Source organism: Helianthus annuus, chromosome 9, assembly GCF_002127325.2.
Source record: "Helianthus annuus cultivar XRQ/B chromosome 9, HanXRQr2.0-SUNRISE, whole genome shotgun sequence".
NCBI lineage: Eukaryota > Viridiplantae > Streptophyta > Magnoliopsida > Asterales > Asteraceae > Helianthus > Helianthus annuus.
In genome coordinates, this window is record NC_035441.2 from 54,606,195 (window position 1) to 54,627,724 (window position 21,530).

The following is a 21,530-nucleotide window of genomic DNA, read 5'->3' on the forward strand; positions in this document are numbered from 1 at the left end:
AGAGTCGTGTGAGTCACAACAATCTTTTGAAAATAATTCAGCAACACAAGAGCCTGAGGAAAGAGCGCCTAGAGTTAATGTAGACAACATTGAATTTGCCATGTTAAAAGGTTTGACTGAGTTTATGAAAGAATTTAAAAATGGCAAACAAAGTTAATCTGTTTTTCCATGTGATACATCGTGTGATAATTCTGAGTCAGCCACTTCTGAGAAATCAGAAATGGATGAGTCATCTATTGTCAACAACGCATCATCTGAGGAAGCAGAGGCATCTCAGACTGAATCATCAACTTCATCTGATTCAACATGTGACTCCTATGAAAAGACTGACTGTGGTAATTCAGAGTCAGTTGCTTCAGTGGAATCAACAAATGAATCATCTGAAACAGTTGATTCAAATTCGATCAAAGAAGAATCAAAAACAACATCAGGAGCCTCTGTTGAGTTAGATGGTAATGAAACCACAGGAGCCCCTGCTGACTGTTCAAAGGAAAATAATTCTGATCCTTCTGAACCAATTGTGTCACAAGAGGCTGAGAGCAATTCTGCAGCATCAAGTGACACTGTTTGTGAGAAAATTAATGATACTAACCCTGTTGCTTCAAATGCAGACCAAGTAATTATTGAAGATTGGGTAGATGGAGATGATGAGGATGACGTTGCTTTTAAAGTTTTGAAAAATAAAATTCAGAAAAACAATTCTTTAATTTCTGAAAAGTCAAACAATGTTTCAATTTCTTCTAATGCTTTGGATTGTGTCGGCTCTGTTTTAAAGAGCGATGAATGTTCTGACATTTATTTTGGTTCTATTTGTGTGGATTTGAATTCATTTGTTTTGCCTAATAAAGTTGACAAGTCTAAAAATCTATTGGTAAAACAAACTAAAAGAGGAAATGAAGGTAAATATGTTCCTCCAAAATCAAGATCAAACAAGCCAATTAAATGTCATTCTGTTTCTAAAGATACGGCTAAACAAGTCTCGTTTGCATCTCAGGAACCACACAAGCCCTCAGGTTCTGCAAAGACTGATGGATGTCAAGCAAAACCACATGTGAAACGACAAATATGTTACACGTGTGGAATTGCTGGACACATTGCAAGAAATTGTCAGCATCGTCCTGATAAACTCAAAAGGGGAGAGCATCAGAAGGCTCCAAAAGGGAATGTCAAACTTTCAAAACAGGAGAAGACTTCAAACTCTAAACCTGTTAGGAAGCTGAATTCCATATTGAAGCCCTCTGATGGAGACTGGAACAAATCTAAACAATTTAAAATGAAAAGAAACAATTAAATTCCAAACTCTTTTTCTGATTCGCCTAAAGCATCCAAGAGATTGGAGAGTTCTAGGCAAGTTTGGAAACCCAAGAATCATGTTCCAGACAACTCTCCTAAATCATCGCGCATCAATAATAAACCTATCTACTATAAAGAAAAGTTGATTTGGATGCAAGTCATATATTTTAATGAACAGGATGTACCCACTACAACTATGGCTTGGGTACCAAAATCTAACTAATCCCGCATAATGTGTAGGAACGGCTATGGAGGGCTGTTATTCGACTTTGGGTCATTGACAGTGGTTGTTCCAGGCATATGACTGGCGATCTATCCCAACTTTCTGACTTTAAGAATTTAGTGGAGGATATGTTGCCTTTGCGGGTGGCGAGAAAGGAAAGACCACAAAAAGAGGCACAGTCAAGAATGGTGATCTCTGTTTCAAAGACGCCAACTATGTTCCTGAGTTGAAGCACAGTCTACTAAGTGTTGCTCAAATTTGCAACAACGGTTACTCAACTCACTTCACTGATAAACACTGTCTTATTTTGAAACTAGGAATGGTCATTCCTGATGAATGGCTTTTGTTAAAATCTGAACGAAAAGGCGACGCTTATGTCATTGACATGAATAAACCTCCCACTAAAGGTGTTGTCTGTTTGTTTACCAAAATCTCTGAGCACAATGCTATGCTGTGGCATCGTCGTTCAGGACATTCTAATGTGAAAAATCTAAATCCACTACGTCAAAAAAGGCTTACGGCCACACAAAAAAAGTGTGACCATACGCCTTTTGCCACACTTTTTTTAAACTCAAGTGTGACCAAAGGTCGAGTCATCGTAGGTATCATACGGCCACATTCACGTTTAGTGACCGTATCAACTTAAAAGTGTGGCTAAAGGGCACCACCATTTCTTGATGGAATCAGACATTTAGTACGATAAGTGTGGCTAAAGGTTAGCAACAGCCACATGAATTTACTGTAAATGTGGTCGTTTCTATTATATGGTCACTTAAAAGTTTGTTTTAGCCACATCAATTTAAAAAAAATATGGCAAAAAGAGTTGTTGTAATCAAGCATTTCATTCATTAAGTATGGCTAAATGGTAGTAATGGCCACATAAACTCACTGTAAGTGTGGTCGTTTCTATTATTTAGTAACATGAGTTTACTATAAGTGTGGCTAAAATCCATTTCTAGACACACAAAACAAGTTTGTAATTTCAAATGTGACTATTGTCTAACCTTTAGTCACACATAAACTTGTAATTTTAAGTGTGACTATTATTTAATCTTTGGTCACAGTTTTTTTTCTTTTCACATGACGTATGCTATCATTCCGTCACACAAAAAACAATAAAGTGACGATGTGTGGCTAATGTTTATGTAAAGCTACATGAAGTTTTGTGCTTTTAAGTGTGGCTATTGGATAACCTTTGGTCATATATAATTTACTTTTCTCATTACGCTTGCTATCATTCTGTCACATAAAAAACAAATTAACTATAGTGGCTAATGATTATGTTAAGCCACATAAAACTTTATAATTTTAAGTGTGACTATCATCTAACCTTTGGCTACACATATTCATTTTGCATATTACAGATCTTATCATTCCGTCACATAAAAAAACAAAATAAGGATGATGTGGCTAAAAGTGATGTAAAGCCACATAAAGTTTTATTTTTAAGTGTGGAAAATGCCATTATCAATGGCGAAAACTGCTGGCAACATGCAGAAATGTCCATTATGAATGGCGAATAGCTGGAAAATGCCATTATCAATGGCGAAAACTGCTGGCAACATGCAGAAATGGACGAAATTCTGCTGGAAAATGCCATTACCAGATAGATGACAGATGACGGACGAGAACGGATAAATCAGAAGGGATCTCGCCAGAGAGACCGTTATGAGGTACAGCACCCGGAGGCTGGTTAACTTCTCGATTGTGTTGGGTGGTATTTTTCCGTTTAGTGTTCTTCCAGATAAGCGGAGGTAGAGGACGGTGATGCCGCTGGGGTCGCAAGTAACGCCTTTCCATGTGCAAGCGGGTTGGGACTGGTTCCAATTTAATAAACTAGAGTGATTTAACGTCAATTTGTTTTCAAAAATCGCCATTCAAAATGGCAAAGTGCAGAGATATAAAAGTTTTCGCCATTTGTAATGGCGAAGTGCAGGGCCATTCAATGATTTAACATCTGAAAGTTCCTGGGCAATGATTGGTCTGCAATTGGTCCTGAAAAAGCCTGCCTTAACCCTGCAAAAGCTGCGCACAGCCTACAACTTCGGAAAATTCGCCATTTATAATGGCATTTGCATCAATTGTGAAATGTTTTCTGAGGCACTAGTTTTGATTAATCTTTTGAAAGCTGCACTACATCAGTAAAAAACTCACAGGTAATAATATAGCATTTTAAACTGAAACCGGTCAAACACGCCAAAATGTAATGAATTATTATCACTCTACATATATTCTAAGAACAAATTTTAAACAACTTAAATACTATCTAATTGGAACACTTTGACGTGTTCAAAATACAAGTCCCACTCTATCACTGGAACAACTATCTATACAACTATTGTAAGAAAAAAAATACAAGGCAAGGATACAAATCACAAATACAAGTTCACCCCTTCGTATGCATACATCACCATGCTGACCTATAGTAATTTTTTTTTTTTTGTCTTTTTTTTCATGATCTGCTAGATTTCTCCATTCCAAGATGAAAAGTGATTTTATGACACGTTGAGGTGCTCCTGGTCGCATGGCATGAACAACCTGCTCTGTTTTGCTCATTTCGACCAACCTTTTTTTGTAATTTGGGTGAGCATAGCTCTTCTCTAGAAGACGTCTTCATTAGGCGACACTTTTGAATCCTGGTTGAGAATACATTAAATTATAAGTACAAACTTATAAGAATATGCATACTGAAATACAGCTTTATATACCTTCCTTCCGGCCAGGGTGCAAACAAGCCGAGCCGAGCCGAGCCCATTTAACTTATGAGAACTCGATTCAATTCGAGCTTTGTTTTATAATCTTGAGCTCAGCTCGTGGGTATTGTTCAAGTTCGAGCTCAGCTCGTTTTCTATTTGTTAGTTAATTTATATTAATTATTATTATTTATATATAATTTAGTTATTTTTTCATAACTTTATTATTATTAGTATTATTATTTAAATATATATATTTAATATAGTAATAAAAACTTATATAAACTATAGGCTCGCGAGCCGGCTCGAGCTCTATAAGTGAAGCTCGGGCTCGTTTAGTAAACGAGCTTGCTTTTTTAGGCTCGGGATCTTGAGCTCATTTAAGCTCGGCTCATTCGAATATTATGACTTAATGATATTAAACTAATTACCTTCAGTGTCATCCAACTTAATGATAGTATAACCGTTTACGCACATGACAGTTGACTTTATCTGACTTATCTTTTGACTGCATTTACCTATCAACTATAACCAGATGTTGACCATATTTGAAATCCAGCCGCGACTCCGATCACCTAGCCATCACTTTTCAACAGTCCATTTGGAACAATTAAATGAAATTCCACAACCACTGCGACCATATCAACACAATCAAAATTGAAACAAATACAAGACTTAATTCTCACCTGGAAATTTCCCACCATCTATGCTCTCTCCATGACTTCCTGCAAATATATATCAGAAATGTTCATACTTATGCGATAATCCTATACAACTTTTTTGACCTGAAGGTAATAAAATAAGAACATGATAAAAAAAAAAGTCAAGAGGCAAAAATGTACATACCATCACATTTAAAAAAATCACAACCCTGCAAAACAGATACCAGAAATTAGTGTAACTATATTAGAAATTCATTGCATAAAGCTAGACTTGTATGATATCTACAAAATTGTGTGAGGATATGTAACCAAGTACCCAATAAGTACAACCTTAAAACTACATCACAAGAAAAGCAGTAGTGACCATCAATCGTGTATCCTACAGTGTAAACAAGCATAGCCGACTAAAAGACAGACCACCAAGACTTATAGGAGTAGAAAGAATCAAAGAACTAGGTAGAAAATAAACTAACAATGTATAATTTATTAAAGTAATTGGTGTACATGAGTACATCTTACCCAGGGCCGTCCCTGAGAATCTTTAAAATTTTCGGGGCCTAGGAGAGTAAAAAGACGGGCCCCTACCGAGCCAACTCGAGCTTGGCTCGTCAACAAATTTGAACTTGAAACTACTATTTATAGAGAGTATGAAAGACATTAAAAACAAAGAAATATATACATGATGCTAAATAAAGTTAAAAAAAAAGGTCACACCAATAATGAATATGTATATATTTTTATACTTCAGTTTACACTTATGGGCCAAATCTTAGTGAATCTATCCTCACTTAATAAGGAATCTACCATGCATAAAAAAATAAAAACGCCACTGCTGGGTCTCGAAGCAAAGACCTATGCAGTGTTTCGAGATGGTATTTCCAACTAGACTACAAACATTTTATTGTATGGTATGCGAATGTATGAGTTGAATGGACTATTTAAACCAATATATATTTTTATCAAAACATCCCCGGCCCCTCGGGAGAGTGGGCCTTCGGCGATCGCCCACCCCGCCCCTCCATTGGGCCAGGCCTGATCTTACACGCATAAAGTGCCCGAAAATTCTCTGAGGTCTTGGGAATAGTATCTGAGAAGAGCTGCAAAACCATATAAAACATCCAAGTTTTCAGCAATATAATATAATAAGTGATGTGAACATCTTTAGCAGATCCTTCCCTTCGTAGTAAGAAAATATTTTATATCAATGCTATTTACAATACAAACCAGACATAAATATATACCTGCCAACAAGGTGTAACATCATGAGCATTTTTTTCATTTTCTTGGTGATCTCTTACATGCCACGTCCCTAAATCTAGTCAAATATGCGTTGTCAATTCATGTAAACTTGATTCTTTTAAGTACGATCATGAGCATTTTTGTCATTTTTAGAACTCTACAGGTGTCAAGAGCTTTAACTAATTACGATTTCTTGGCAACAGAATTACAATAAACGAAAACAAACTGATACTTAGATGGCCTCTAAAACTATCATAATAGTTTGGTGACCTTGATGAAAAAAAAAACTTATACTTAAGTTACTTCTGTATATTGTATCCTAAAAGAAGTGCTTTGAGTCAACTCGCCCTAACCGATTTTGTGCTGAGCCAAAGAATTGCTCATTGAGGGTTATAGTAATACAATGTGCACAAATACCTGATGGTAGATTGAGAGCAACAATATGTTTATTAAGCCCATTTTTATTTTAAGCTAATATAATGCACTGTACTTCAATTAAGTCATTTAGAATAGATTTATTTGCATTAAGCAATAATTAAATATATTCGATATGAATTATCTAAAAACTTAAATATATGCTTAAATCTTACGGTAAATCTGGTTTTCTTCGCCCGGTTTTCAGTATAAACCATATACCAAACCGTTTGATACAGTTTGAATTTTTTAAATAGATCGCGAACCAAACCAATGACCGGTTTGAAACCAAACCATGAACACCCAACTTCTAACAAGATCCTGAAACTGCATGAAAATTAAACACAGCAAAATAATAATCCTCAGATTTTATATAGCATAGGTAACAACGAAATTGAAAATTTCATAAACCACGGTTTAGTTAAACAAGTAACATCATATCAATAGTGAGCCAAATCAAGCCCTAATTTTCAAACTTAAGAGTAATTTGACCAGGCCACACCAAATTCAGAAAAACCAACATAACCACATACGAAGAACTAAATTCATAACCATAAATTTTGGTTATAAGATTTCTATAACCTAATTTCCTCATTTTTTTCTCAAAATTTTGGTGCAAATCACCTACCAAACCAAGATGAGCTTCAATCGATGTTGATGAACTGTGGAAATTGGATATTATCAATTTTTTTTCTCAAAGTTGGCTAAGCGCTGAAGGTGAACGTATGGCAGAAAGATGATGGATTAGGCCATTAGGGTTCCAATAGGGAGATGGAGGGTTTATGTTCAAGACGATTTGTAACTTTCAGCCACGTATAAAATTTTAGAAGAGGCTAACAAAAACTACTATTTGGTCACACAAATCCCGAAGTGACTATATATGTATTGTATTTTAGCCACATCAATAAAACTTACTATCGCAGTTAGTAATATTTGGTCACATTTTTTTAGTGTGACTAGTGATTGTCACTTTTTTTATTAAAAATGTGACTAAAGGTTTTGAAAAGATGTGTTTTCATTACATGAATTAAAAAAATTACACAAATACTGTGGCTGTAGGTCACATTTGGCCATATTTTTCGGGCTCTGGCTAGGCTGGCAAGTAAATGTCACATTTTTTTTCAAAAAGTGTGGCTAAAGTTTTTTAACTGTTATACAATAGTCACATTAATATAAAAATATGAGGCTAAAGGTGTTTTAAAATATAATTAATGACTTTTAGCCACACGTCTTTTCAAATGTGTGGCAGGCTGGTTTTGGAAAAAGTGTGGCCGTAGGCCATTTTTCACGTAGTGATCGTCTTGCAAAACTGGGGTTGCTAAGGGGTCTACCTGTAAAAGACTTCATAACTTTTGAAAAATGTGTTTCTTGTGCAAAGGGTAAACAACATCGAAGACCACACTTTCCCAAAACTGTAAACACCATTAACAGTGTGATACAGCTTCTTCACATGGATCTTTTTGGTCCAGTGAATGTGCTCAGTCTGTCTGGAAAGTCTTACTGTTTTGTGATTACTGATGACTACTCACGTTTTTAGGTTTTCTTCTTAGTTAACAAAAGTGAGACTGCAGAATTAATCAAGAGATTCATAATCTTTATGGAGAATCAGACTGGCAAGAAAGTGAAAGGGATTCGTAGCGACAATGGAACCAAATTCAAGAATGCTGAATTGAATTTCTTTTGTGCCGAGAGGGGAATCGCTCGACAATACAGTGCTGCTAGAACTCCTCAGCAAAATGGAGTTGCTGAAAGAAAGAATAGAACCCTGATTGAAAACTCCTAGTTTTCTTCTGGGAAGAGGCCATTAATATTGCGTGCTACATTCAAAACAAAGTTGTTACCAACAAGGCACGCATGAAGATGCCTCATGAAGTAATGTTTGGCGAGAAACCATATGTGGGGCACTTTAGAGCTTTCGGTTATCCATGTACACTTTTGCATTTGGAATCCATACCAAAGTTTGACGCTAGGGGAGATGAATGCTATTTCATTGGATATGCTGGGAAGGCTGCTCATGAAAACAAGACGGCATATAGAGTGTACAACAAGAAAAATAGACAGATCATTGAGTCTTATGATGTGCAGTGGCTCGAAGAAAATCAGACGGACGCTGGAAACGGGCCATTTACTCCTTTATAATTATGCCTATCTATTTAAATCTTTTGATATTCTTGATGATCCTCCTGTTACTCATGCAGGTACCTCTGGTACAACAAATGCGGTATCTCGACCCTCAATTGTTCCACATAATGCTGAAGAAGAGGGGGATGTTGAATTTGGGGGGGATTCTACAGCTATGGGGGATCACACACCTGCAGTATCATCTTCAACATCTACACCTGACATTCAAGTGGCTCTGGATTATACCGACATTCTTAATGATGGAGGGGAGGGGTTGGACTCATCTAATGAGGAGGACACACCCATCGATTAAAGTGACATGTTTGATGGTGTCACACCCCCAAAATCCACATGCGGAACACCACCGCTTGGAGGCGTGACTGACCAGGATCCAGCCACCAATTATACTGAGCAATTTAATTAATAACATAAGTAATACTTACCAACCACAAGGTTGGCAAATATCATAATCAAAGTTCAAAAGTATTTAAGTTTAAGTAATAATTCAGGTAAGTAGCGGAAGCATAGACAAAATAGCTTAGAACAAGATTCTTAGTTCAAGTTTGTTTAGAACCCAACACACGGGTTAGACGACCACTACACATCCGCAAGCTGCAAGCTCCTGAATCACTGGGTACCTGCAAAGCATGCAGTAAGGTGTCAACGTAAAGTTGAGCGAGTTCACTAGTTGTCCAGTTTTAGTTTTCGAAAATATAAGTTGTTTAGATAAAGCATTTATAATCACGTTGTGGGGAGCTACCCCATCTGTAAGCTCACTAAACTGTAGATACCGAAACTGTTGACGGAAAGTTATTGTGCCCCGAGTCAATGTCTATCGTCATTGACCAAGATGCAAGGTCTACTAGTTCACGCCCGATCTCCCCCGGTCACGGTGTGAGGTTGTCAAACCTAATAGCGCTATCAACTAATAACCCATTCGCCCCCGGCGATTAATCGGTACTGTAAGCAGGGACTTAAGGTGATAGAGTTTCGTTTAGCTTGGCTAGTCGTGATTTATAAATAATATCCAAACGTATCTCCCCCGGAGATAGTAAATACCCATTCGGATTTCCCCCGGAAATAATAGTTCAAAAGTATTTTTCCCAAAGTTGGTAGTTGTCCGTGTTCCACCCTAGGACGTATGCTTTTAGTGTGTGAACTCACCTTCGGTTGCTCGGCAGATTAGGTTACTTGTCAAACACGCTGGTCACCACGTCCTAACATGGTTACCAGTATAGGTCAGGTTTGGGTACAGAGAATGTCACGTATATTTACACATAATCTAACACATAACATGCATACAGTTACATGTTGAGTTATTGGGCCTGTTCTACTATTGGATCAGTCAACAGTATCAACTAACACATAGTTCAGTTAAACAAGCAGCCCAAACAAATCACGTTGTGGCCCAATAACTAAAGTGAACAGCCCAGTCGAGACAAGGTGGTCTCGACTCGAGAACATGCGGTCTCGAGTCGCAACCAGGAGGTCTCGGCTTGTAATGGTTGGTTCTCGAGTGGTGCAGGCATGACTCGTAACCCCGGAGATCTCGAGTCCCGTCTCGAGTTGTCACGATGTGGTCTCGAGTCGAGACCTTGAGGGTCTCGAGTCCCTGAAGTCCGTTTTGAAGTTGCTTGGCCCAGGTCTCGAGTCGCAACCGTTGCGGTCTCGAGTTGTGGTTCCATGGTCTCGAGTCGCAACCGTTGGTCTCGAGTCGTTTACCTGCTGATTCTGATACATCTGCCCGAATTGTACTATGCAACAGAATTCTGATTTCATGCCCTTATGTACTATCCAATAAGGTTTCACAAACATGTTCCCTTGTCTAGCACTTAACCAAAATGGATCAAACAACAAGTTTTTCAAATATTTGTAACAACATTCAAACACATTCAACACATATTCATCACATGTTCATCTAGTTCATCTTTAGGATTTCTCTATAACAAACATGTTCCTCCTACATAACCATGCATTCTATGAACAAAAATCACTTAGATATCAAGATCATCTTGCAAGAAACAAAAGAAGCATTTGTTTTATAACATTGAACATAATCCGGATGGTCCTAAACACTCTTTAAACTATCATTCTTTTGTCATTTTGGAACATCTTAGCAAACATCATCATAGAATAGTTCACACACAATATCAAACTCACCAATCAAACAAACATCATACAAAAGAACTCTAGACTAGACATGTTTCTTATTCATTAACACACCAAAACTCTTAACACACATTAACACTAACCGGTTGATGAAAAGGCACCGAGTCAAGGAAGATGGTGAGAAAATGAAGTATCCGGTGATGATGATGAGCTTTGACCGAGATTCCTTGTTGCCGGTTGAATCCGAGAGAAAGGAGAGGAGAGGTGATGCTTGATTGTTAGGGTTTAAGGTTTTCTAGAGAGAGAGGGAGTGAGGATGAAGTGAGAGAGAGTGTAGAGGAGAGTGTGAGGGTTTTCGGGTATATGTATAAGGTGGTGCACCCTAAGTGGGTTTCGATTGGGCTAAGGGAGGTTGCGGCCCAACCGGCCCAACCGTTACTGTTTACTCGAGACCGAGAATGGTCTCGAGTCGGGTTCGTAGTCTCGGTTCACTAGTATTTATACATTTATATATATACTACACATACATACATAGCAAAAGGATCACATAGAACATCAAGGTAACACGCACTTTCATTTAATAACGTATATACACACAATGTTAATACAAAAGGGTTACTCGGGAAAACCTAGAGTGTCACATTATCCCCAAGTTTTAAGAACTTTCGTCCCGAAAGTTAAGGCAGCCACTGTCAAGCTAGTATGAGTGAGAGCGTTTCAACAGGGTGTCACATCATCCCCCCGTTAGTTTGGAATTTCGTCCCGAAATTCAGTTGTAGCTTCAGTGCTGGGGGTTTCGTTTGGGAACAACTGGGGATACTTGCACTTCATCTGGTCTTCCCGCTCCCAGGTGAACTCTGGGCCACGTCGCGAGTTCCAACGAACTCGCACGAGAGGTATCTGGCTACGTTTGAGGGTTTTGATTTCTCGATCCGTGATCTCAATCGGTTCCTCAGTAAAGTGTAGTTGTTCATCAATAGTGAGTTCTTTGAAGGGGATTATGAGTGTTTCATCTGACAGACACTTCTTCAGATTAGACACGTGAAAGACATTGTGCACCGCACTCAGCTCTTCAGGCAGATTCAACCTATAAGCAACCTTACCGATTTTCTCGGTAATTTCGAATGGTCCAACATATCGTGGATTCAGCTTTCCCCGTTTACCAAACCGAACCACACCCTTCCAGGGTGAGACTTTAAGTAGAACCCAGTCCCCGACCTGGAATTCTAGCGGTTTCCTACGCTTATCAGCGTAGCTTTTCTGACGGTCACGAGCTGCCGCCATGCGTTGTCTAATCTGGGCAATCTTCTCCGTTGTGTCTACCACCAGTTCTGGGCCTGTGACCTGGCTGTCACCAACTTCCGCCCAGCAAAGAGGTGATCGGCATTTACGACCGTACAATGCCTCGAAGGGTACTGCCTGAATGCTGGTGTGGTAGCTGTTATTGTAGGAGAATTCCACTAGCGGTAGATGCTTCTCCCAATTCTTGCCAAAATCGATCACACATGCTCTAAGCATGTCTTCCAGGGTTTGGATGGTGCGTTCAGACTGCCCATCCGTTTGTGGGTGATAAGCGGTGCTCATTTCCAAACGTGAGCCAAAGGATTTGTGCATAGCTTGCCACAACTCCGAAGTAAAACGGGCGTCTCGATCGGAAATAATGGAGGTTGGCACCCCGTGTCTCGAAACTACTTCCTTTAATTAAACCTCCGCCAAAGTAGAAAACTTATCCGTTTCCTTAATGGCCAAAAAGTGTGCGGACTTGGTCAATCGATCTACTATCACCCAAATAGTATCATTCCCGCGTTGGGATCTGGTCAGGACATGAAGTCTACATCAGCTGGATGCCAGTTTCTGGGGGATCGCCTCATCTCCTGGCAATGCAAAAAGCAGCAAACTATCTCTCTGTCGACTGCAGAAGCGGAATACGTGGCCGCTTCAGCCTATTGCTCACAGGTTATCTGGATTCAATACCAGCTGGTGGACTACGGTTTGAATTTTTCCCAAACTCCCATTTATTGTGACAATGATGCAGCTATCCAAATAGTGAAGAATCCGGTGTATTTTTCAAAAACCAAGCACATTGCCATAAAAATTCACTTTATTCGTGATTCGTTCAACCAAGGTTTAATTAAAATGGATCAAATTCATACTGACGACAATGTCGCAGATGTTTTTACAAAACCGGTTGATAAAGTACGTTTTCTTGCTCTTCTTGAACTTCTCAAAATGGTCGAATTCGAGGATTGACCGCGGTCACAGAAAAATATCTTTCTTCGTTTCTGTAAATTTGTTTCTTAAAATATCTTTTCTTTTATTTTAAGCAAAAATTTAGGGGGATGTAGTCTCTCAGAAAAATACAAAAACATTAAAAAATCAGAAAAATACAAAAATAGTTCTTTGCTTTTGCCATGCCTTGGCTACAACCCGGGAAATGAAATGAATTTTCACTATGTGGATTAAGGCTGACTCATGTGAGACCAATATTAAAATGGTCTGACTCCAGAGTGACGTGCTGGTAGGCTTTATCCCGATGGCTGGACTATTTGACCGGTACTGTGTAGAACACTAATTTATTCTATGACCTCAGGAAAGAACGTTCACTTGGAATTAGAGCATAGCTATTTGAATGCGTGTGTGATGTCCCGATACAAACAATTTTGTTCTAGTTCTGAAATCTTTTCTAACAAACTCGTGTATCTCCTCTGTTTTGCGTGAGCAAAGACCTGGAGGTGCTAGGCAACGTCAGCTTCTGTTTTGCGTGAGCAAAGACCTAGATATACGTTGTCGCTCTGTGGATCAAATACACCTGAAAGAGGCCCTCTAGTGCCCAAAAGAAACCCAAAAACAAAAACCTATATCAAACTGAGAAAATCTCATTTGATTTATATATTATATCCATCTCCGCTGATCCATTCTGTTCTTTTCTCAATCCAGTCCAGTCAAGGTTTCAGAACTCTAGAATGGGCTTGTGAAATATGTGGTAGGGAAACTACTCGTATGATAGCCTGTTCAAATCTAAAATTCCGGGATTTGATCGTGATTGATTTGAGTGTTCATATAACTTAAAATGAAAACATGATAAATAAGTTGCAGTCCGTTATTTGATAAAGGCCTAGGGAGATAAGTTTAAGAGGAAAAACATACTGGCAATCGCTCGGATCTACCGGAGTAAATTAGTGTTGATAAGTGTAGTCTAGCCCGAAACTCTGTGATTTGATCCCGTAAGAAAAGTGCATGCAAAAATGGTGTGTAAGATGTTTATTACTTGTAAATATTTTATATTATTCCTATCGTGTAAATATTTATTTTTGTGTAAATATTTAGTTATTATTTTATTAATATAAAAACTATGTGGCCGTGTGTTTGTGAATCGAAAAGGACCGAATTTTCATAAAATGTCCTTTGCACAAAGTTTTAAAAGTGGTTTTTCCTCGGGATCTGAACTGGGACCACCGTAAACTTGGTGGGCCCCACAAAATCCAAAACACTATTCAAAGTTCCAAATCGGTAAACAAAAAGGGTGTGGAATGACGGCTGGGCCCACCGCATACTTGGTGGGCCCCCTTGGTTGAAAAATCTAATCGGTTAGGGTTTTAGGGACTTGTGCGATTGAGAGACCTTTCAAATCATTGGTTTTGAAAACTATTTTCTCTCAAAAAACTCACAAACTCCGATCGCACAAGTTAACTCTCTGTTTTCTTCATCATCGTCTCTGCAATCATGGCTAGTGAGAAAGGGAAATCAAAAGGTATGTGTTTCTCAACTTTTCTTGAATTGGATTTCTATCATGTGCTTTAAGGTAAAACATTAGGATTAACATTGGGTGTTTAGAAAGGTTTTGATGCTGAAATCGGAAATTTTAGGGTTTAATAAGACTTTAACAGTTTAAATTTTGACCATAAAATGAATCAGAACTCAAAGATTTGATCGAAAAGCTTGTTTTGAAACCCTAGAAAGTCGCCAGAATCCGCAGGTTTCGCCGGAGAAGACAACCGGAGATGGTGAGTGAATCACACGCGCCGTCAGAGTGAATCGCACAAGCTGGGGACAGACGGTTTTGCCCCTGAAATTTTTGTGAAAAGTCTGTTTTGCCCCTGTGTTTTAAAATTCTTGTGCGATTGAAAGTCTTTTTGACTTTCGTTGACCAGATCTTGTGCGATTGACCTTCGTTGACTTTCGTTGACCAGATCTTGTGCGTTTGACCTTTGTTGACCGGTCTTGTGCGACTGGCTTTATCCGTTTTATTACAAAATTGCCATCGCACAAGACCTGCCTGATCGCACAAGGGACTTTCAATCGCACAAGATGTTATTTGTTGGGCCTGATCCAGTCTGTTTGGGCTTATATTTACACAGTGGGCTTGTTAACTGTTTGTGTTATAATTTTATGAATTCTTTTAAATAGAACCCAGTTGTGAATTTTATTTTTAAGGATTCATAAAATTATGATATATCAGTTGACTTAGTTTGACCAAGTTTACGGTCAAACTCAGAAATCCTTAATGTTAACGCATATGTATCCGCATTGATTCATTTCTTTTATGCAGATACAGGAAAGAAAGCCAAAGGTCCACATGTTCCAGCATGGGAGAAGACCATGAACACTGCTTGCTATTTATCAGATCCTCCAAAGGGATTCGAGACATACAAGTCATTGATTGTGGGCCTGAACACTTGCAGATTGGCACATTCTCTTCGGGAGAATCCAGTTATTCATGAAGACTGGATCAAATATTTCTGGGATAACTCAACAGCGAAGAAAGGTGACACGGTAATCAAGTCAAAGGTTCAGGGTACAGAAGTTTCAGTCAGTGAACAAGAGATACGTGATGTGTTGCTATTTGGAGATGCAGGTGATGATCCAACAGAGTATTCAAAAGAAAAGGTCATGGAGATTTTAGTCAAAATGAGCTATGAGCGAGCGGTTCCTCCTCCCACAATCAAGAAGTTGTTGCATCCATACTGGAGACTTTTGGCTCATATTTATCTGGTATGCATCAGTGGGAACAAGAGTGGTCTTGACAAACTGACATTGAAGCAAACTTCTGCAGTGGTTTCGGTGGTTGAAGGATGGAAGTATAACTACTCAAAGAGTGTCTTTGATGATATGTTTGCGAATGTGAAGACATTGAATGAGAAGTACTGGTACAAATTCCCTAGATTTATACAGATGATCTTAGAAAAGAAGTATCTTAAGTTGCCAGTTACTATGAAAACCTATGATGCCAAGATGATGAATCACTTGGTATTTACCTGGATAAACCAAAGGTCAAGAGATAATGTTGGGATCAAGTATCAAAACAAGCGAAATTTAGAGAAGTTTGGGGTGTTTAGTGAGATTCAAGAAGAAGCACCAGCACAGATAAATGCTATTGTGGCTGAAAAGCATGATGTAGAGATAATTGAAGCTCCTGCTGGAGTTCAAGAGCCGATTGAGAACGTAGACTTGACTGGTATTGAAAGTGAGGAGGATGTTGCAGATGATAGGATGGTTGAGGATGAAGAAGAAGATGAAAATGTTGATGAGAGTGAAACAGAGACAGAGATCATGGCTGAAGTCCTTATAGCAGAAACAAAAGAGATTAGTGAGACAGTTCACGTGAGCCCTCCTCATGTTGAGCATGTTGTTACAACGGAAGCTGCTGTTGTTGATCAGTCTTTAGAAGAACCTACCACTGATCTTCCCCCTAGGAAACAAAGCAGAAGGGATCCTAGGCTCAGCGGTGAGGTAAATGTTCAAACAACCCCAAAGACATCAAACCCCACTAGCACTTCACAACCAAAGATCAGCTATACACCATCAGAACTCAATCCCAAGATAGTGGATTTTATCCTGAATGAAAGATCAACGATGTACATGCCTGCTCCTAAACCAGGTGAGGGTTCAAGCAGTGGCCCATCTGAAGCTGATGTTATTAGAGCTGCTGAGTTGCTACAAGCTGTCGTTGTTCAAGTTGAAGCAGCAGCTAAGTTAAAACAAGTTGAAACTCCTGAAACTGCTGCAACTGCTGATAGTTCTGACAGTGAAGATATGTTTGAGGAAAATGAGACAACAATCCTGATGCGAAGAATCTCTACTCTTGAAGAAGACAAGATATTCAAGGGTGCTCAGATTGCTAGTCTTATGGAAGAATTAGTGGTTAAAAATCAGAAGATCCATGAGTTGGAGACAAACTTGGGAGCTCTCAGTGCTATAGTGATGGATATGAAGCAGAAACTGGAAGGAAAATTTCCTAAGGAGTTTGCTGATCCACCAAAAGAATCTACTGCTGAAGAGAGAGAGCAGCAGAGAAAAGATCACGAAGATGCAATGAACAGATATTATGAAAGCACTCCTCGTATAGTGAATCAAAAACCAAGAAAGAAAATGGTTGTTATGAGGAATGTAGGAGCTGAACAGAACTTGCAGTTTGGTGACAAACCTGATAGATATGTGATCACCACTGAAAAGAGCAAGAAGGGCAATAGATCGGGTATTAGAAGCTGGGCATACAATGATGAGAAGGAAATGTTTATTGTACTGAGGAAGAATGGTGAAGTGGAGTATTACGCTAATTCTGAGGCATTCAACTCCTGGACTCCAGTTGATCTGAGGGAACTGAGCAATGCTGGATTTCATGATCAAGTCAAGAATCCAAATTGCAAAATTGGAGTCAAATTCTACAACAAGTTGTAGCAACAAGCTCGAGTCAATTTTAGAGACATGAAATTGGCTGAGTCTACTATTGAAGAGGATGCAAATGTGTTGGATCCTGCTACAGGAAAGCCTTATAAGATTGTGAAGTGGCCTGCAACTAAACAGACAAATACAGTGCCATTGTTGAAGGAGCTTCCTAATAACTCTCTGAAGAACTTCCAGTTTTGGATGTATGATCCTATTTTTGGTCAAGCTGTGATCGTGTGTGACGATGCTGAATACAGGTTCATTGACACTCGAGATTTGATGTGTTTTGGTGCAAATGACATCAATCTCTTAGCTAAGTCACAAATTCAGAGTGATCCTCAGTATGAGGTGTGTGCCAAAAGCTGGACAGGAGCTGTGGCCCAGATTATGAATTTCAAGTTATGGTCAGGGCAATGTACGAGAGTGGAAACACAGTTATTTGGTCCATATGTTGGAAGAAATATACCGATCTTGCCTGAGCTACAAAGGAAAAAGAAAGAACAAGCTAAAAAGCAGAAGTGGAAGCAGCAGTGAAGCAGGAGACGCCAAGCCAACACAAACCTAGGGGGATATTGTAAGGGCATAAACTAGTGTAGGTTTGCGTCTGTCACACCCCAACCGTTGGCAGAATCATCGGGGCATGGCACTGAGCGAAACAGATTGTCCAGAAGTTTCCATAACAATTATCATTACCAATCAATTTAAAGAAACATGTCCCATACCATATCTCGAAAGGTAAACAAATTATTACAGACAAAATCCAGGCAAGTAGTTCTATTCCAACAACTTAGATTTTACAAAATTGCCCAATTGTTTATCTGCTTCTAGAGACTCCTGATTTCAGATCTACAGACAACTATTTATTGGCCTCTAGAAGCTTATTCTAGCCTCGCTTTCCTAGCAGATAAGCATCCTAATTACCTGTCACATATGTTAAAATAAAAGTCAATACACATAGTGTAAAGGCGAGTATACAAGTTTGATAATAGCATATAGAGTTCGAAATAGTTTACGCATAACCAGCACGTACACAGAGGAAAACGGAGCATGTTAATTATCGACATGGATCTATCGATACCAATGACTGCGGTTTGACTGCCCATGGCAGTTCGCAATACATGATCACCACTGTAATCCATGCAAGTAATTGTCCTTAACAACCCCCGCATGAGCGGGTGCTGAGTCCAAACTATAGTACTATCGTCGTTAAGGCAGGCAGACAACATTCCATGTGTAAACATAACAAACAAGCATTCATTAAGTCACGTAATACATGTGGTAACGGTTAGAGTTTAAAATATTGCGTAGTGTGTTCGATGTGATTTCGTATAAGTAACGTATGTAACACCCATAAGTGCTTAAAGCAAAAAGGGATCGAGTATACTCACAGCAGTTGATGGGTTGAAGGGAGCGCTTGAGAGTAAGGTTAGCCTGATTAGAACGATAGCATAATGATAAGTGTCGTGTAAAACGAAAACAAGTGTTGGTAGGATCGAACAGCTGGTTGATCGGACGGCAGTCCGATCGGACAGCTGCCTTTGCGGATGATAACCCGTTCGGATGGTTATCCGGTCGGACGGTAGTCCGGTCGGATGACTATTCGAGTGGATTGTTTCTTCCTATGAGAAGGATGTGTTTGTGTATGATGGTTTGACTTTTGAAGTTTTTGTTGTAGCATTTGAAAGCATTGAAGTATCTCTAGCAATCCGGTAGGTTGACACTTCAGTGAGAACAAGTTCACCGCAGGATGTCACTCGATCGGACAGCAGTTCGATCGGGTGGCATTCCTAGTGCATTGTACATGTTGAAAATTGTTAAGTGTTAAAGTCAAGTATCTCATGATCCGAATAGTAATCCGGTCGGATGGTGGTCCGATCGGATGGCAGTTCGTTCAATACTCAAACTTCAAAGAAAAGTGATTAAGTGTGGGACCCATAGTGTAGTTCGACCGGGTGACAACCTGTCCGGATGACAGTCCGATCGGATGGTTGTCCGAGCGGACGGCATTCCATCCTGGTCGTTCCATTCGTTCATTACTTGGTCGTTTTGATTGTTTGTCGTTTTATCGAGATGTTGTTGATAACGTGTTAAGCAACAGGAAACTTTGTCAAACTTGGTATTCCTGATCAGACAGGAATCACCCAAGTCCAGTCAGTGAACTGTGTAAGACGGTGTTCCCAGTTTAACCCGTAATCGGTAATCCTCGTTGGTAGGATCCAGATCTTGAACCAACACATTAGTAAGAACGTGTAGAGGGTAGAACGACATCCGATACTATCAGTTTCGAGTGCGTTGAGTGTAAAAGAGTTGAAAGAAAGTTAGAAACCATCTTTCAATCCTTTTCACCGTGAATATGTTTAGATCTATGATAGATCTTTGTTTATTTATGTGGAAATCGGTTAGATTCAAGTTGTTCCCGAAGGATTGAGGCCAAAACATGAAGTTCTTTGAAGAATACCATGATGACGTCATCATAGAACACTCGAATCTTGGTGATTTCACGGTTAAAAGTTAAAATCTAAAAGATAGAAAGGTGTAGAAGTGCGTGTAGATCAAGAAAGTACAAGATTTAGACGAGATCTTACCGGATTTGAGAGAAATAGAAGAAAAGGTGAAGAACACGAGCTGCTCGGACAGAGGATTTCCAAACGTAGAAAGTTTGAAAGTTTCATGGGTATTTATAGGATTCCAAAAGTGGAAAGGGTGTGTCGGTCGGATGACACCACACCCGGATGGCTGGTCGGTTGGATGACACACCGATCGGATGGCAGCCCGGTCGGATAGCAATCCGGCTGGCTGGCATCTGGTTCAAGTGCCGGCGCGATGATTTTTGATATTTTGATTCCGATTGCGAGCGTTGCGATGCGATTGAGTTTCCTATTCAAATTACTTTTAATCCCAACTACTCATATCGAGCACTGTCTCTTCTCCACTACTTATCATACTATATTCATATACAATCATCCTTAATTCGTATTTGATTTGCGATTGCGATTCGATTGCGATGAGTTCGATTGCGATTCGATTGATTACCACATAATGTAAATAAACATGCACAAGTAACACATAAGGCACACACACACATATAATAATCACCAAAATTGCGTAATTCGAGTTTGCGAGCGCGATGTTGATTAGATTAGTTTGATTAGCGTTTACTTGACTTTATCGCATTGTTACTTCCTATTATTCACAGTCGTAAAGCGATTCGTAGTGATAAGTATTCGATTACTGCGATTTTAACTGATTACTCCACATAATACAACCAACATAAAAACATAAAAATAGACTATCTACAAGTCAAAGAAGTCGAAACAGGAATTGACCAAGGAGAGATAGATTGCAATTAGCAATCTTGTCTTCCTTTGACTTCAATCTTGACTTTGGCTTTAACTTCCGAAACACGGGGTGTTACAGCATCTGTCTTGGGCTATCTTGTATGTTTTGAGTTCGATATGTATAGTGGGCTTGGTTAGTTGTTTGATGGTCTATGGGGTATGGGCTTGGCCCAATGTAAAAGGATCTCCTATACTAGTATAAATAGGGGAGTCCTTAGTCGAATTATGTTGTTGATTCTTTTGCAAACTTGGTGTTTTGTGCGATCTAGAGTACCAGACGATTCATAGTAATCGTGTGCTCTTGTTCATTGAATCAATACATTGCTTGTTCAATCTTCTACATCTCACTTGTAATTACGCTACTTGTTTGGTGTTTGATATCTGATTGTAGTGATTCTGGACTTACAACTTGCTAACGTGAACCAAAATGGGTCAAACGAGTAAAAATAAGTTTTTGATATAAAACACTTGCTGACGCGAACCGAAATGGGTCAAGTGTAGGATCGAGTAACGACCAAAACGAGTCTTTCAGAAGAGTTCTAGACCAAAACGAGAGGCGGAATCAAACGTTTCGGTGTCGGTTCAGCTTGATTTGCACTAGAGAGTAGCTTAACCGTCTTGTTTATTGATATGACACATTTACAGACCTGTAGACACTTCAGCAGAGCTTCGATGCTGGAATCGGAGTTGTTACAAATGAAATGACTAAACTCCCTATTTATAGAGTTTCTAATTCCCCTTGAAAGTGCCATATTTCTAATTCCCCTTGAAA

The 21,530-nt window shown here is 39.1% G+C and overlaps 1 long non-coding RNA gene across 3 annotated transcripts; it reads right to left on the reverse strand.

Moving 5' to 3' along the window:
• Nucleotides 1-3,673: 3,673 nt before the first annotated feature.
• Nucleotides 3,674-7,370, reverse strand: LOC110877787. 3 transcript variants are annotated; one of them, XR_004866256.1, is made up of 3 exons: nt 7,153-7,370; nt 5,056-6,851; nt 3,674-4,934 (listed from the first exon to the last, which is right to left on the reverse strand). It is a non-coding gene; the product is annotated as an uncharacterized LOC110877787 (long non-coding RNA). The 3 variants fall into 3 exon arrangements; XR_004866255.1 differs by having other exon boundaries at nt 3,674-4,794; nt 4,896-4,934; nt 5,056-7,370; XR_004866254.1 differs by having other exon boundaries at nt 5,056-7,370.
• Nucleotides 7,371-21,530: the final 14,160 nt, after the last annotated feature.